The sequence below is a fragment of the Vicugna pacos genome, chromosome 21, assembly GCF_048564905.1.
Source record: "Vicugna pacos chromosome 21, VicPac4, whole genome shotgun sequence".
Lineage (NCBI taxonomy): Eukaryota > Metazoa > Chordata > Mammalia > Artiodactyla > Camelidae > Vicugna > Vicugna pacos.
In genome coordinates this window covers 20,215,362-20,233,921 of record NC_133007.1, presented here as the reverse complement: position 1 = coordinate 20,233,921, position 18,560 = coordinate 20,215,362, and the positions used below count along the sequence as shown (strand labels likewise).

General features: G+C 42.8%; 1 long non-coding RNA gene across 1 annotated transcript; it reads left to right on the top strand.

Annotated features, from left to right (window-relative positions):
* The first annotated feature begins 251 nt into the window (after positions 1-251).
* LOC107034001 (uncharacterized) lies at positions 252-14,853 on the top strand. Its single transcript, XR_012062746.1, has 5 exons — positions 252-382; positions 12,320-12,398; positions 13,181-13,501; positions 13,920-14,173; positions 14,339-14,853. It is a non-coding gene; the product is annotated as an uncharacterized lncRNA (long non-coding RNA).
* Positions 14,854-18,560: the final 3,707 nt, after the last annotated feature.

Here is an 18,560-nt window from a genome sequence, read left to right as displayed (position 1 = left end):
ACAGGATCTAGGGCTTAGGGAGGGTGGTCATAATTCAGCTACCATTAGGGACATGATAAGGAAGAAAGAAAATCGAAAGAAGAAGCGGAGACAAACACCAGGGATAATCAGAAGAGAAAACAAAACAGCAGTGGTTAAGCAGTCAGTCTGAGGAAATGACAGATGTCTGCCTCGCTGCCCAGGCTGTTGGGGCGGGTCTGCCTTCTCTGCCACCTTTTTAACTGTGTTTCCTGGCCCTCAGTGGAAGCCCAGCCCCTGCGGTGGGGAACAGTGATGCTCCTCAGCAGGAAGTTGGCCGCTTTTAGCTCCAGCCACAGCACAACTGTGATACCCGTTTATGCCGGACACTCCTGAGGGCTCCGCCGTGAGGCTGCTCTGACCTGTGAGCAGTGGGCCGGGAGCGGGTGGTAGTGGAGGTGGTGGTGTGTGGCAGCAAGAGATGGTTGTGTAGATGTTTTCCTTCTGGGCTTACAGGAAACATAATTGCACAAACTGAACCCCTCGTGTGGTGAGCAGGAGTCTGGAGGAGTCGGTGTGTCTCCCCCTGAAGTCTCCTGCAGGAGAGCAGTTTAATGCCATTACCTATCTCTTGCCCTCATCAGACCAAAGGGAGGAAAGCCAGAAAACTTCATACCAAGTGCTACTGAGACAGTGCCTGACTCTCACCAGCTCTGTTCCTTGCAGCTCAGCATCCTGGTCCTAGTCCTGAGGGCCGTCAGTGCATAGGGATGGAAGGACATCACTGATGGCAAGCTTGGAAAGGTCCCCTCAGGGCGTTGGGGACTGAATGACTTTTCTTAAGATTGGCCCCTCCGTTTCACTGATGTGGCAGTGGAGCCAGAATGCTTCCTGGATAGACTTCTTAATTTCCTCCCTTGCATTCATTTCCTAGGGTTGCCGTAACAACGTATTAAAAACTGGGTGGCTGGAAGCAACAGAAATTAATTTTCTCACAGAGGCCAAAAGTCTGAAACCAAGGTTTTTGCAGGGCTATGCTCCCTCTGAGACCTATAGGAAGAATCCTTCTGTGTCCGTTCTAGCTTTCTGGTGTCTGTTAGAAATCCTGGTCCTTCCTTTGCAGGCAGCTACATCACTCCAAACTCTGTCTCCATCATCCCATGATGTTCTCCCCGTGTGTTTTCACGTGGTGTTCTCCTGTCTGTGTCACTTCTCATCTTCTTATCAGGACACCAATCCTACTGGATTAAGGACCCATCCTACTCTGGCATGACCTCATGTTAACTAATTACATCTGCCACAGCCTTATTTCTGTGCAAGGTCATGTTCTAAGGTTCCAGGATGGACATGAATTTTTGGAGGACACTATCCAATCCAGTATACTTTCCTACTCCCCTCTTCTTCCACCTCCTCTTCCTCTTCTAAACCTCTGGGTGGGTTATGAGATGAGCTCCATCTAAATGGGAACTGCAGAAATGAGCTCCAAGGCCCGCGGACAAACTCCAGAACACAGGAAGGTTTTATCTCAGTGAGCAAAACTCACCGACAGGCCCTGGCTGAAGACTGGGTAACCTCAGATGGACTGTTTCTTTTTTCATGTAGTCCCTCAGGGGCCAGGTTTAGAAGAGTCTGCATAAGGTTATGTCTGGAATCTTGGCTGTTTTCTCTCCCTCTTCTCGTGGGGTGGCCTAGAGAGGATTCTGTTTGTGCTTTCCATTTTCTATTAACTATTGCTTCCAACAGCGTGGCTAAGAAGGCCTCACATTACGTTGGAATCCATGGTCTTTGAGAACAGGATTGTAACGCTATCCTAAAGTGTTCCTGGAAGGCAGGAGGAGAGATCACGCATACAGCTGGGCACCAGTGGGCCTGTTGCTGGTAGATGCAACCGGTGTCCAGGTTCTTGTCCTGCCCCAAAAAGAATTGAGAGACAAGTCACAGTGGTTAAAAAGGTAAAGTGAGGATTTATTAAAGGATGGATAGTACACTCTCAAGGGGAGAGTGGGCAGGCTCAGGTGAGCAGTTGCCCAGTGTTTCTTTGGCAAGTTGTTTACATAGGGTGTAAAAATGAATGGGCAGGATATTCATTAGGAAGGGAACGGTCTGGGGTCGTATTCCCTAATTTTCATCCCAACTCCACCTTCCCAAAGGGAGGAGAGATTTTTGTCCTCATTCAGTCTGAATTGGAAGTGTCATGGTGTCGGTACATGATGGGTACATTATTTTAATCTGCAAGACTAATTTTATTGAAATAAGGGCATAATGAACAAAAGGTTACATTCAGACCCTGGAAATTCCTGCCTTTTCCCACCTTTCTTTGCGGGCCTCCACGCTGCTCATCACCCCAAAAGGTGTGACCACTTATCAGCCCAGAGGTTCCTGCTTTTCTTTCGTTGCGCAGGGACCCGTGGTGCTTACATGATGCATGGTTTCCTGCATTTGGACTGTGTCCCTCCTTTCTGCCCAATTCCTGCCATTTGGCCTGAGCCCCCCTTTCTCTGCTCATCTCTAGCTGTCTACCTGCTCTGACAGGACCAGAGGATTCTGTGTCCCAGGTCTGTCCTTAGTGACTCCTCAGGTTCTGTGACCTGGGCCAGAACTACACTTGCCAGGTTTCAACCCTCTGAGCAGTAACTTCTGCTCTCCCTGCCCAGCAGCCTCGTGCAAGTTATTGATCATTCTGGCATCTTCAGGACTCCTGGGAAATGATCCGAGAAGGTCTGGGGAGTGCTGAGAAGAGGATGCCCCCACTCCCAGCACACACACAGTCTCCCCCCACTCACACACGCCCCGCCCTCCACATAGGTGCTCTGGCCTCTTTCACATCTTAAGGGCAGGGAAATTGCGGGTACTTACTGCCTGGTGGATACGGATTTTCCTGGATAAAGTGCTCCTACCACTTGTGATCCTGGACACCTTAGGAATTTGTCGTATTCAGACATGGTGCTGTTTTAAAATATATGTTTTCATGGAAAATTCGAGGATCAGTAAGGCCTGCAATCAGGAGACTATTGCCCTTGGAAAAAAAAAACAGTTTATTACAGTTCCCAAGAGGAGGGGACACACGGGAAAACATAGGTCAGGAGTGTAAGAGCAGGGTGAGCGGGGAACTGCAGGCCACACCCTCCATTCTGGTTTCCCTGGGAAGGAACTGGCAAGGCAGGGTAAGGAGGTCTAGAATTGGCTGGTTTGAATAATTTCGGGGGACTCTGGGGCACAGGGGTTGTTCCTAGCTGTCTGGCACCTGGCCCTGGCTGGTTAGGGCGGGTGGGTAGTGGCTGGGAGTGTGAGGAGATAAAGGAGGTCATTAGTAAGCCAGAAAGAGAAAGAAAAATACCATATGAGATCGCTCATATGTGGAATCTAAAAAACAAAAACAAACAAACAAACAAAAACAAAGCATAAATACAGGACAGAAATAGACTCATGGACAGAGAATACAGACTTGTGGTTACGGGGGGGGGGCGGGTTAGAGGGTGGGAAGGGATAGACTGGGATTTCAAAATTGTAGAATAGATAAACAAGATTACACTGTATAGCACAGGGAAATATACACAAAATGTTATGGTAAATCACAGAGAAATAAATGTGACAATGAGTGTGTATATGTCCATGTATGACTGAAAAATTGTGCTGAACACTGGAATTTGACACAACACTGTAAAATGATTATGAATCAATAAAAATGTAAAAAAAAAAATAAAAGGAGGTCGTTAGGACTCTGGATTGTTTGCCTTTTGCATTTAAATGTGAGCTGCTCAGTATTTCTAGGAACTGGCTAGCCCTGGGCAAGGCAGTCTCTCTGAAGGCTCGGCAAATCCATTTGACTAACCCGAGGCAGGGAGTGGTTGCATGGTTAGTCCTGAGAGGTTTTGTGGGCACAAGACCATTGGTTTAATATATTTAATTAATTAACGTCTGCCCAGATGTACTAATGCCAGAAGTCTAAGAGGTCTCTCCCAAGTATAAAATATGTACTTGGGGACTTCAGAGACAATGCAGCTGCCTGACTGGCTAACAGAGGAGTAACTCCACTGATACATACACACTTTACAGTGGACCCCTCCCTAGCACTTGGAATTTAGGTCAAATTGCCTCCACTCCCCAAGTCCATGCCCTGGAGAAACTTCTCCAGTGTTTCTGTAAGTTCCTAAGGACTTACTTTTTCACCATCTCCTCTGCCTCCAAGTCCCTGTGCCCCACATGCTCTCCTAATACTGCCCTTGCAGACCTAGAAAGCAATACTGCAACACTTTTCCTAATGCCTTTCCCTGACAAAATAAAAATTCACTCATAAGGAAGGATTGGTGAGCAAGGTAGAATTTCCTGAAGATTTGCATAGGAGGTAGGGGCAGAGGGGTTTGCCTTGCACACTCCACAACAAATGACTTGGAAATATATTTGGACATTCTGATTGCCCACAGTGCCTTTTTAGCCAACTAATATTCCGAGAATTCTCTGACATCCTTACTCCTTTCCCACAAGCAGAGTCTTATATCTCCCTTCTTTGTACACAGTGATATGCAAATTAATCAGCCAAACAAATAAGCAAAAAAAAAAAAGAGAGAGACAAAAGGAGACAAGAAAACCCAAAAAACATTACGTTGTTGACTTGTATATCAAATGTGGTGATAGGTTACATTTAATAAGATTCTGAATACTGCAAATTAAAAAGTGTGACATGAATTACTAAATATTCTCCAAATACCCCTAAATTGGAAAAATCATCAAGAGCCAAATAATGACAAAATTGGTGAACGATATGAATCGTAAACTCAAATATATTAGTAATTGTATTAAATGTAAATGGACTAAGTGCTCTAGTTAAAACACAAAAATTGATGGATAGGATTAAAATAAACAAAATCTAACTTTGTAGCATTTACTAAAGAAACATATAAGACACGTGAACACAGAAATTCTGAATGTGAAAGCAGAGAGAAAAATTATAGCATGTAAATATCAACCAAAAGAAAATGGAGTAGTTATATTAATATCAGACAAAATAGAGCTTATGACAAAACTATTAATGAAGAGGTTTACCTTCCAATGAAACAGATTTAATATATAATATATCATATAATTATGAGTAACATATAACATTGAAAAACTTGCATGAGATGTTCAACACTTTATTATAAAGCAGGCTTTATTTTAGATGGTTTTGCCCAACTGTAGGCTAATGTAAGTGTTCTGAGCATGTTTGAGGAAGGCTTGGCTAACCTATTATATTCGATAGATTAGGTGTATTAAATGCATATGTGACTTACAGTATTTTCAACTTACGATGGATGTAACTCCATCATAAGTTAAGGAAGATCTTCACCACATTTTCTTTATGCATTCATCCTTTGATGGACACTTAGGTTGCTTCCATGTCTTGGCTATTGTAAATAATGTGCAATAAACATGGGGTGCCTGGCACAAAGTTAAGTGTTCAATAAATGTCATATGTTCTCATTAATATTGTTATTTAAAGATAGTTAAAAATGTATGTATCCTGTACTTAATATGAAAACTACGAATGGAACATTTTAAATTTCTTGTTATAACATAAAACAAGTGGAGTTGATTCTGTAAATATGGATCTTGATGTCTTCTTGGTGGATATTTGGCTCTGTGGAGAAAAAAGATTTCCTATATTTGCTATTGGTCTTCAATATGTAGATGTTGGCTGGACCTCAGTGGATGACAGCCCTAGATATGATAAGAAGGATGAAATTCTCTCTAATGTTTGCAAGCCTTAAGCTCCTGGTACCTGCTTTATCAGTTCTCCAGGGGAAATCTTTTCTCTCATTTCAGAGGTGAGAACACCATAGGTCTTATACAGTCCATTTGTCAATCTTTGGCTTGATGTTCTCAGTTGAGTTTTAAAGACTATAGGCCCTCTACATTTCTGCTCTTCAAGAAACTGCTAAGCTCTTCCTGACAAAACTTTGGCCTTGCAAATGCAGTAAGAATCTGACATGGTATTTTTGATATTTGACTGCTAACAGCTTTTGAGCCTCACCTCATCCTTTTCCCTTCTGCCCTACATCTGGGCAAGTTGATCAAGCTAATAAGATAGCCTGGGTGCTCCCTCCTTGGTCACAAGCAAGACGTTCAAAACACACAAGCCTCTGACCAAGTGCAGGAGCACTCACACGGGCCCCACCCTGATGTACTGCAAAAGCCCCAAGCCGGTCTCCTTTGTCCAAAGTGCATTTGAAATCGTAAATAAAACCAACAAATCGCTTAAGTGCTAATTAGTAAAAGTTTACAAACTGGGAGCACTCAGACCAAAACATGGAATGAGGCTCAGAGGTATTTTGTTATAAAGCTGCTTATACAATGTGAAGGCAATGACTGTTTATCCTTCACAGTGATCTGTTACAATATTAGACTTTTCTTAAATGAAGGAGAATTGAGTAGTGGTTACCTCATGTCAATTTTGGGGAACAATTTAAGTTTCGTTTATGATTCTCCAAGAAGGCATAAGCAAGAAGTGACCCAAGTCAAGTTACCACATTTGCCTTGCAAAAATCAGGCTTTGCTTATATGACTAAAATGGTTTTGCCCTCTCAGCGAATTTTCAAGTCTCGTCTCTGTTTGTGTTTGACTTTAACTCTTTCTTGCTCTCTCCACTCATTTTCAGGCCAGCTCTGGAATATGGTTCTGCTCTACCCAGAAAGTCTCATTATGTAAATAGTAAACCTTTCAGATCCTCTTGGGGTGTGTGTTTGTGTGTGTTTGTGTGTTTGTTTGTGTGTGTGTGGCATCATTAGCCTGACATCTGAACAGATCTGGGGTGGAGGTCCATCCTGTTTCTATAGAGTAAATACAGAGGCTGTGCCTGTGTCTCTGTGTCTCTGAGCCTGTGCTCAATCCCTCACCAGCAGCAGATGACAAACATCTTATGGGAAACCTGCTCACTTTCTGTTCTGACGTTTATGCTCATGTTTTAATTTAACAAACTTTAAAGGTCACTTGGAGGAAATAAAAATTGAGTGTGTGTGTGTGTGTGTGTGTGTGCATGTGATGTCATTTATGTGACCTTCATTTTTTCATGACATGACACAAGAGAAATTCAAGTCAATAAAGAATACTTTAAGGATTTTCCACCTGGTATATTTGTATAATATTTGGGGAACAGGATAACTTTGTAAATGCCTATCAAAGCTTTAAATGTACAGGTGTTTGACCAAACACTACTAGTTTTAGGAATTTAACCTAAAGAGAGAGCTGGGTAGACTTTAAAAAAATGTAAGTATGAAAATTTTTATTGTCACATTATTTATTGAGAAAAACTTACAGTGTAGTTATGTAAATCAATATATACACTCAATAGAATACCAGGTAATTATAAAAGGATTATGAGTATATGCTTTCATGGATGTAAAAATATTCCTGTGATTTTTTTTTTGAGCTACAAAATGTTGCAGATCAGCAAATCAGATGATTCTACCTATGCACATAGGGGTGTGTGTGTGTGTGTGTGTGTGTGAATGTTTATGTGTATGTGGATATGTGTATGCACAGAGAGAAACCTAGAAAGGATTTTGCCAAAATATTCACAAGGATCATTTATGAGAGGGCTTCTGCTTTCTGCTTTATGAGTTTATATTTTGTTTGATTTTTCTACTATGAACTGCTGTAAAATGTAAGTCTTATTTTCTGGAATCTGGAGAATTCCCAAAGACTTCTTAAGAGCCTTTCCTACCCATTTCTTCAATTGCCATTATCCTCCTCAGTAAGGACACGCCCTAAGTCAGGGCTCAGGTTCTCCTCACCTGCAGGCTTCCTACGACTGCAGGAAGTCCCTCCACACCCCAACTGGTGAATCCCACACATCTCCTAATATCCACTCCATTTTGACTCTGCTGATTGTAAAGGCAGACCCACTTCCAACTTTCTACACTCACGAAGTCACCTACTTAGTGTTTTGCATGTTGGTGTTCTCTGCACGCTCTGTCAGGCTGTGAGATCAGGTAGCATTTCCTGTCCACAGCTACCACATAGCTTTCTGGTCGGCGCTATACGCTGCTAGGTCAACTCTCCCTGTGACTTCCTTCCTTTATTTCTAGCCTTCTCCCATAGAATATTCATTTAGATCGTGAAAGCATAGAACTTGGCATACTGCCATTCTCACCCAGCGAAGAAGGAAGTGTAGCTCATCTCTGGGGAGCAAAATGACAAGATTTCACATGTCAGGATCTACTGCCAAGCCCTCAAGTGCCCTGCGTGGACACTGTATAACACAGTCCCAAGGTGACCACCTTGAACATATTTCAGTGGAACTGGGGACATTGGTAAGAGAGGGAACATAACAACATATTAACAATTTGATCTTGGACAAGTTATTTAATGAGGAACTCCAGTTTCTTTCCCCACAAAACAGGGATATATTACCTAGTGGAGATGGCTTTGCGAAGGAGCCATGAGCTAATGCACATGGCTTGTCTGGACATCACATAGGTACTACAGAATCAATATACCCTAAACAGAATTCATTATCTTTCCTCTCTATCTGTCTGTGCCTCCTGCCACTGAAACTTGCTATCCTTCTCCTTCTTCTTTTTTTTTTTTTCCCCAGTTCTCACCACTAGTTCATAGCACTGCTCTGATCTCATTTCCCAAACCAAAAACTGTGGAGTCATCTGAAACTGCTTCCTCTCCCACACCTCCCACAATTAGCCTGTAACTGAGTTCAGTCACTTCTGCAGCCTGTCATTCATATCCATCTCATCTTCGTCATCTTCACTGCCATCAGCTTGGCTCATGCCCTTTCCTTTATCCTGAATGGTTTCAGTTAACTCCCCCTAGATCACTCCACATTCCTTTCAAGCCATTTTCCACCCACTGTCTAAATAGATGATTTAAATAATTTAATCAGGTTCTTCCCTGCTTACAATCATTCAAGGTACCTATGCAAAGCCCTTTATAATCTGGTCTTTCTCTCCCTTTATATTGTCATCTCCTGCTGCTTTTAAATCTACACACCCTATTTCTCAGCCTTGCCCAGACACACTGGGACACTTTAAATCTGGGATCTTTGCACATGACATACACTGAAGCTGCTGCTGTGTTCTCATTCCCTTGTTTGTCTGATACCTCCTACTCTTCACACAAGTTCATTTGAGGTGTCATTTCCTCTCTGAGTCCCTCTTTTAAACTGCTTCTAGGCAGTCTGTACTACCTCCTCTCTGTTTTCATAGTAGTTGGGCAAACTGTATTATGGTACCTATTCCCCCATCATCCATGCATAAAATACATGCAGCAAATATTCACTGATCAGGTCATCTTCCTAGGTTTGAGAACTCAGATAAGTAAGAAATAATCTCTGCTCTCAAGGAATTCACTGGCCCAGTGAAAAAAAGAAAACATATACACATATTGCTATAATACTAATGTGCTAAGTACAATGATAAAAATATTCATAGGGTAATAAAGGAATACTTAACACTGTTTGGTGGGTGGGATGCTCCTGGAGAGAGTGGTCCCAGGGCTCTCAAAGCCTCGCTTGCCTCATTTAGAAAATGAAAAAAAAAAAAAAAAGAAAATCTACTGCATATGAGTGCTGAAAGGATTAAGGCAGAACATTCACGTGCTTGGCATTTAGTAAGTCTTCAGTAAATGTTAGCTGATTCTCAAAGAATGATTAAGAGTTACCCTATGTAGGGGAAGGAGAAATAAAGGGTGAGAGGAAGAGCATTCAGACAGATAGCCTAGCAGGAGCTAGGAATGTAGATGAGAGACCACAGCACAGGGAAAGATGTAAGCACTTTACAGTTGTTGGGGTCTTAGCTGCAAGGCAGGGAGGGGTAATAAAGAGGCTGAAGAGACAAATCAGACAATGGCAGGTCCTCATAAGGCTTGCTAAGGATCTTGGATTACTCCGTCTGTTATGGGATGTCCCAGAAGTAGATTAGAATGCTGTCAATAGCCAGCCTGATTCTGGTTATGGATAATTAATAAAGGGAACATCCTGCAATTAGATAAAAGATGTGTGGGAATTTGTTAATGATGTTATAAGGGGTCCACAAGGCTCAGTGGAAAGGCATGTAAGAAAAGGGAAGAAGAACTGGGTCCCAGAGGAAAAGACAAAGAAGAGAAATGAAGTCCCAAGTAATAAAATTGCTTCAATGCAGAAGCAGGTTGAGACCCCAGGTGGTAATAGAAGTAGAGGCTTGGTAGTAATTTCATTGCCTGGCCTGGCAGATATGTGGTGGCCCAGGTAAGAAATGGTCCCAGAAGGTCAGAGGTTTCATGTGTAGATGACAACACTGGCACAGGAAGATGGGCAAGAGTTGGAAATTCTAAGTATATAGTAAGATACAATATTATAATTATCTGCTTAAACTCACTTTCCTGCACTAGACCCAGAACACCTTAGGGCTACCTGTCTCATCTCTGTATCCCCAGAGAGAAATATATATCTTCTTTGTAAGATTGACACACTTGATTTTAATTTCCATAGTCGGTAAAAGATAAAAATTTTCAGTGGTCCACATTTTCTTGGGAGGCTAAAGTGATTATCCACTCAGCTTTGCTTTCTACACTAGGCTCTAAGTAATCACTCTGTAGCATAGTTCTGGCATTTTGACCTGATTTCAGATGAATTTTAGCAAGAGCAAGTCATTTGAGGAATTTTGGCCTTGCTTATTCATCTAAATGATAGTGATTATTTATACTTACCTTAGTAGACCCAGAGAGAGACAAGAATGGATGATACATGGTAAAGCCTTTTATAAATCTAAATAAAATGAAAATAGTATTAGCATTTTAAATATGACAATCAGGGGTGGCAGAATGCATGTAAACATTGGTCTCTGAGGTTGAAATTTCAAAAAAGAGTTTCTTGCCTTTTCCATACTAAATAAACAGACATCTGGAGATGTCTTTCTCCCACAGCTGCCTTCTCTGCATCCCTGCCCGCCTCCCAGGCTTCCCGCAGCCCTTCTCTTCACCCCCACCCCTTCTGCTGCTCCACAGAGTCTGCTCCTGCGGGCTTTGCACCAGGAGGGAAGGGCAGGTGGAGGGGCCTGGACAGACACGTTCCTCCCATCCCCTCCTGGCAGTATCGATCTGTTTCTCATTCTGCTCATTTGGGCTGCAAAGCCAGTCAAGTGCAATGCCTTTCCCACTTGACTATCAGTCCTACATTCAGCATAAGGTTCCAAATGTGTGGAAGACGGGACTACTCACGAGACACAGAGGCACAGGACGCCTGGCATAGACTCGCTGTCTCTTAACAGAAAGTTGCCATCCACCCCTTCCTCGAGCAGCAGGTTCTCGCAGTCTCGCTTGCACAGAGGGCCGTGGTAGTAAGGCAGATCCATGCGGAGCCCTCTCGTATCCCAGGATGGTTTGAACATCTTCATTGTACATTCTGAGTGGACGATACCTAAGGTTGAAGAGATCTGCAAAGAAATCCTAAACTCACTCAGCGTTTATTGTTGCTATTAACAATTCTGATATTATTATATATATTTAAAACTATATATATATATTAAAAATATATATATATATATATTTCCAGGATAAAACAAAGACGTTTTACACTAGTGCTGTTAGAAACCAAGACTTTCTCTTGTGAAAGAAAGAGATATGTGCAAGATGAAAGAATTTAAGCAAAAATTGGAAAAATACACACAAATTTTTATTTCATTTTCTTAAAATATGTATTTCCTAATTCCATCCAACTGAAAGGGTCTGTAAGCAGTGACAACTCAATATCAACAAGTATGGGTGGAGATAAAATTGTGGTGTCTAAGTACCATTCCCTCATTAAAGGAATCAGGTATCTTTTGAGGAATGGCTGCTTTTATGTTTGTGGAAGGTTATAAACAAGGTGAGCCTAGAACACCTTCTTGTGCAAGAATTCCAAGAAATTAAAAGATGCAGCCATGTCAAAAGAGCAATGGAGCCAGCATGAAGGGTCTCCTATGGGCCAGAGACGAGAAAATTTAAGCATCAAAATATTAATTGCAGTTGGCATACATTGCATATACAAAAATTTATGAGTTTATAAAGATACTTCAAAGAAAAAGAAAGAGTGAAAGAGAACAAATCTCCTTCCAAAAAACAAAAACAAAGGAGGAGGGGAGGCGCACCAACTTCTCTGGATCAGAAGACAGTAATGAAGTCCAATAACAAAACGCAGCACAAAGACTTTGTTAAATCATATCAGTTTTCCTGAAGTGGGATCCTCATGTCTGTGAACTCTTTCTGACTTTAAGGACAGAATCTGAGGTAGGTGTAAAGGCCAATCGAGAGAAGCTAACAAGGAAAGTACTTCGCAAAATGAGCAGCATGGGATCTACCAGAAGTGGTTTGCAACACAGACACACCGCTCTTTCCATTTTCCTCTTATTTCCTCTAGATCTTCAGGGCAAACCAGCTCAGTCCTGCCAGCATGAAACCTGCTCAGCTCCTCCTCCTCCTGCTTTTCCAGTCTCAAGGTGAGTGGGTCACAAGCTCCTCCCCTGTAGCCTGACCTTCCAAGGGGCAGAGGGCCCAAGTGGGCACTGCCCAGAGGGCCTTTTCTGGAACTGAGAGCCCCTTGTCAGAGAGATTGGGAGACCAGGCAGGAAAAAAAAAGTTGAATGACTCAAGGACGTAAGACAGAAAGATCGATCAGAGTGTGAAGGAGAGAAAGGAGGAGGAGGAAACGAATAGGGGGTACATAGAATTGTTGTGGGTACACTGGGAATGTCAGAGTTGAAAGCAACCTGGAAGGCTTTATATCTCATCTCTATTGTTTTATAAAAGAAGTGTCAAGGCCTGGAGGAATCTCCAGGCTTCTCCAAAACTGCACGGGAAGAGGCAGGATCCGGACTGTCATCTAGAGGTCTTAGACCATGCACTACCGAGCCACCAGAACAGCAGTGATATTGAAACCCCAGCTGTGACCTGGCGGAGCATTTCATAAAATAGGAAGTCAGGAGAGTCAGACTTTAGGGATAAGGAAAAAGAGGGGGTTGGCAGGGCGAGATGGGCCCTGACTTTCCCTGCAGTCTCCCTTCTAATCTTCCAGGGCCAACAGCCCTCGGCAGGAACTCAGCCCTTGGGATGGAGAGCCTGATCCCAGCTTTGTCCACTTCCAGCTCTAGCCATAGCACCACTGCTGTGTCCCACACTCTCTGGGGCCCCTAGCTGGGAGAGCTGTGAATGACTGGGAGACTTAAGGGAAAGGGAGGGTATCAGGGCCAGTTTTTATGGTCATTTCTTTCTGTGTTCACAGTTTCACAAACCAGCTCAACCCCACAAATTGTGAATGGGGCTCTGGGGGAGTCAGTAGTGCTTCCCCTGCAGTTTTCTGCAGAGAAGAGGATTATCTCTATCGTCTGGCTTCACAACGGAATGTCTATCGCCTTCACACAGTTAGAAGGACAAAGTTCACTGACATATATAACTGATCCAAAATGGAAAAATCGATTGAGTGTCACTAACTCCCACTCCTTGCAAATCAGCAACCTGACAATGGCAGATGCAGGATCTTACAGCACCCACATAACCACAATGACCTCTTCAGTGGTGTCCACTTATGATCTGAGGATCTTCAGTGAGTACAGGCATAGAGGACCAGCTCTCAACCGGCCACGGTGAATAGGGTCATCCTGTAAGCCGGCGGGTGGGGGCTAGATGACCCTTGGTAAAGACTGTCCCTTGGTTTCACTCTTTTGGCCGGTCCAGAACCTCTCCAAGGTAGATCTTTTTCTTTCCTTTTCTAATTCTTTTTTTGTCCTCTTCAGTTACCAGCAGATTCTGGCTGATGGCTGTGGTTGTGGCAGGTTGAAAAACATCACACAACTTGCTGCTTAGGGGCTGGGGAATGGAAGGGTCAGGAATCCTTTTATCTAAAGGGGTGTGGATTCCTTGCTCTGTTCTCTCTCCTTTATTCCCTGAGTCCTCTCCTCCTGGGATGTCCTATAAGGCCCCTTATTGCTCTTTGTATCTTTTAAAACTATTGCTTCAAACAGAGAGACTGCCAAGGCCTCAAGTTCAAGTGGATTCCCTCTCCTGTGAGCACAGCACCTGTACTGTCACCTTGAGGTGTTCCGTGGAGGAAGGAGGAGAGAACATCATATATGAGTGGACAAAAACAGGACCAAGGACTGTTCTGACCCAGGAAGGATCAGTCCTCAGTGACTCCTGAGGAACTACACCTGCACAGCTACGAACCCTGTTAGCAACAGCACGTCCAGCCTCAACCTTGTTCAGCAGCTTTGTGCAGGTAACTGGTCCCTTCAAGCCTTTCTAGGACTCCTGGGGAATACTTTGAGAATCATTAGAAGGGCCTGGAGAGGATAGATGGTCAGCTCTCGGCACCTGCCAACAACACCCCTTCCACGTATGCACACCTGCTCTGTTCTCCCTCACTCTGCTTTCTCTCCTTCAGGTTCCAAGGCAGCTACAGGCACTTTCTCCCCAGTGACATGGATTCTCCTCGGAAAGGGGCTTCTCCTTGTATCCTGGGGGTTCTAGGAACTTGGCACTTCCAGACACAGGTACTCAGTAGACCTCTCAAGTCAATTCAGGGCAATAAAGGCACTAGTGCCCCAGAATAGTCAGGCTGTGTCCTGGATGAGGCCATCGCTCCTCCATAGCTCAGTTAAGTCCCATTTACTGACATGTATACCTTTCAAGGTGCACTGCTATATATTTTCAAAGGCCAGTTTCATATCCTGGCATGTGTGAGCCCAAATGCACACACATTGCATGAGAATGAGGAAGTTTTAGCAAGAAAAGATAAAATAACTGCATGAAAACCATGTTTTCTAGTCTAAGAAGTATTTTCCTCCATAATTTAAGCTTTCTGAAATCAAGATGAATCATAATGTTGGTGTGTGTGGCTAAAAGAGATAATGTACTTTTCTCTTAAAAGGCTTTTTATTAAAATGATCCTGCTTTTAAAAATCCATAAGGTCTTAGAATTCTTGAAATACTGTAGCTATAATACAAAGGCAGGGCTTCCATGTAGATTAATATCCAGATTTGAGGACCGAAATTTCTGAAGTATGGAGCATTTTAAGGAACGCACTTCAAGGAATGCTGATGGTTAGAGATGAGAGAACAGGGGGAGTCAGGGCCACAATAGCCCATTAGAGGGAAATTGTAATCATCAGTAAGTTCCTACTGTGGGTGAGTGCTAGAACACATTGCTTCCTTAATTATGACCAAAACTCTGTAAAATAGACTGTCTTATACCCCTGTAGCCAGTGAAGAAGCTGACCCTAAGAGGGGCTGAGTAACATGGCCCGACTCACACAGCTGTAAGTGATGAAGTCAGATAAGTTGAGTGCCTTACACAGAGGATGAATAAAGTAGTCTAAGATATGGTAGCAAATAGACTCCCAAAGTTCCAGGGACTTTATGTCTTGCTCACGTGAAAGTCCTGCATGGAAGTTCATGCCAGCAGGTCAGCATGTTTCCACATGGCCTTTCAGGGACCCCTTCTGACACTGATCCTTGCATCTTCAACACATGGCTCCCCACGGCACCCTTGGCATCAACACTGCCATCCGGGGAACGTGAGCTCCAAGAACACACATGGGAGAGTCCTTGGACCAAGCCTAGAAGTGGCATACATTATTTTGGACCAAACTTTATTAAGGAGAACATGGTTATTACAGCCATACTTAAGTGAGAGAGCATTTGACAAAGTAATCTAGCTGTGTGCCCAAAGAGGAAGTTGATTTTGGTGGATAAAACACATTCACGTATATGTTTCTCGTAAAAAGCTAAACATCGTTAGACGGCGACCAATGCAATAGAAATTCCAACAGAATGTGACAGGTAATATGTTGGAGGAACTGTGGTGCGGTGCACGGTTGTATGAGGAGGGCCCTAACTGCTACGGGGGATTAGGGAAGGCTTTCCAAGAAAACTATTTTTTAATGTCCTTAATAATATTCGATTGTGATAAAATACTTACAAAATTCACCATCTTAACGATTCCTAAGAATATAGTTCAGTGGCATTAAGTACAGTCACAGCATTGTGTTCCACCACCACCATCCATCCACAGAACTCTTTTTATTTTGCAAAACAGACACTATGTACCTATTAAACAATAATTCTCCATTTTTCCTCCCACCTGAGTCCCTGGCCACCGCCATTCTACTTTCTGTCTCTGTGAATTTGACTACTCTAGGTACCTCAGATAAGTGGAATTATACAGTATTAGTTCTTTTGTGACTGGCTTATTTCATTTAGCTTAAAGCCCTCCAGGTTCATCCAGGTTGTAGAATTTTCTTCTGTTTAAGGCTGAATAATGTTCCATTGTGTGTGTGTGTGTGTGTGTGTGAGATACATCACATTTTGTTTATCCAGTTATTCGTCAGTGGACAATTGGGTTGGGTTGCTTTTCCCTTTTTGGCTGTTGTAAATAATTCTGCTATGAACATAGGTGTACAAAAGGGAACAATATTTCATCAGAGATAAATGAGTAAAGACTCCTAAGGGAAGGGTTGGGAAGTGTGGAGGGGAGCAAATTCTAGACTGAGATTATTCTGCGGGCAAGGGACTACAAGGCTGAGGATATGGGCATGTTGCTGCTGTCAACAAACAGGAAATTCAGGAAATTTCATTTGTTGAGATCCAGGCATTCACACAGACACTGCCTTTGGCTATGCAGGTGGTGCCTTGCACATTCCAGGGGGATGCCATTCAGTGCAGTCTACAACCTGCACATCTATACAATATAAAACATTGAATACCCTCTTCTCCATAAAGTCTCCCTGATTTTCCATCAAAAGTAGTCACTTCTGAAATCCTGCCTTTTGCAATAACATGTATAGACCTGCAGAACCCTATACTGAATGAAATAAGTCAGACACAGAAAGATAAATATTATATGATCTCACTTATATCTAAGCAGAGAGTAGAATGGTGGCTGCCGGGGATGGGGAGACGGTAGAGAAAGGGAGATATTAGTCAAAGGGTACAGAATTTCAGTTACGCAAAATAAATAAAGCCTGGAGATCCGCATAGCACTGGGCCTATGATTAACAATAGTGCATTGTATATGTAAAAGGTTTATGTAGTTGCTAAGAGGCTAAAGCTTCTGTGTTTTTATTTCAAAGGTGAGGTGGGAGAAAAATTTTGGAGGTGACGGATAAGCTTAGGGCACTAGTATTAAATATCCACAGCTTTTTGTATGTCATTCATACCTCAAAGAAGCAGTAATGAAAAAAGAAAACACGTAATAAATTCCTCAAAATATTCTAAGTAAGGTGCCCAACACAAAGACGCATCAATGAATACTATGGTTTTTGTTACTGTTTTAAAGTATAGTGCGTGAAGAAATTACAAAGCATCTAAGCACGTCACTTTGCATTCTTTCTATCAGTTGGTTAATCACATGCTTGATTAAAACAGAAAACTCGCTTCAGTTCTACACTCAAGAAAAAAAAAAGCATTCACTTCAATTTCATGTCACTCCTGTACCTATTTCATGCCAGGACTATTGTGCTTTTCTTGTTGTTTTCAAATTAATCTCCTTTTTGTCTCTCTCCCTTTCTAAGCTTTGAGTGCCTCAAGCCCAGATGCATCTTCCGACCCCCTGGTGCCCAGCTAGCATGGTTCCATACACATAGTAGGTGCTTAGTGACGTATGCCGTCAGCAACCCCTTTTTCTCCTCTCCTCTCCAGGCTCCCCTTGCTGGGCCCGCCTCAGGCAGCTCCTGACACTCAGATCTCCCTGTTATATGTGTCCTCCCCTTCATCAGTCTGTCTTCTGAATTCAAGATGTCCCATGGCTCCCTTGACAAACTAAAGTACTGGAATGTACATTAAGGGCAAGGGAATAGGGGAGGCTCTCCCAAGCAAAACATAGCATCTCCCAAGTATAAAATATTGCTTTGCCTGGCAATTCAATGATGGTTCAGCTGCCTCATTGGCCCCAGGTTGCAGTGAAGCCCTCGCTAGTATCTGAAATTTAGATAGAATTTCCTCAGTCCTTCAACTTAATGATCTGGGGAAGCATCCCCAGGATTCCTACAAATCCCCAAGAACTATCTGTCTCCTGGAAAGCAGAAGGAATTGGGAGCATGCCAAGAAGCTGGCATGTGTATATCACATGTGTAAAGCTGCAGGTGGTGTCACGATAAGAGGGTGCAGTTGTTGGAGCTGTCTCATGAATAGGATGGGAACAGGGTTGGGATCAGGGAGTGTGAAATGATATGAAATACTACATCTAATTTTGGAAAGCAGAAAATATTTCACAAGGGAGGGGGCATTTGAGATCTTGATCGTGAAGTATGGAAAGACTTTTCTTTTTTTAAAAGAAGAGGAATACAAGTAGTGGAGTAACATTATTGTTAGTTATGAGCATGTCCTGTGTCCAGGTACTTGGTATGCTGTCTGGATGAATATCTCCAACCATAGTAAGCAGTAGGCATGGGCACTCCCATTATTAAGGGATCCATTAATATTATTTTACCCTATTTTTTTTCTCTCTCTAATGTTACTACTCTTCAGCTAGTCTCCCCAAAGCTGGAGATTATTCCAAATTCCTTCTCATTTATCCCTACATCCAATGATTAATCATGCTCTTTCTACCACCTAAATAGTCTTGTAACCATTCCTTCCCATCCATACTCATGACATACCTTAAATGT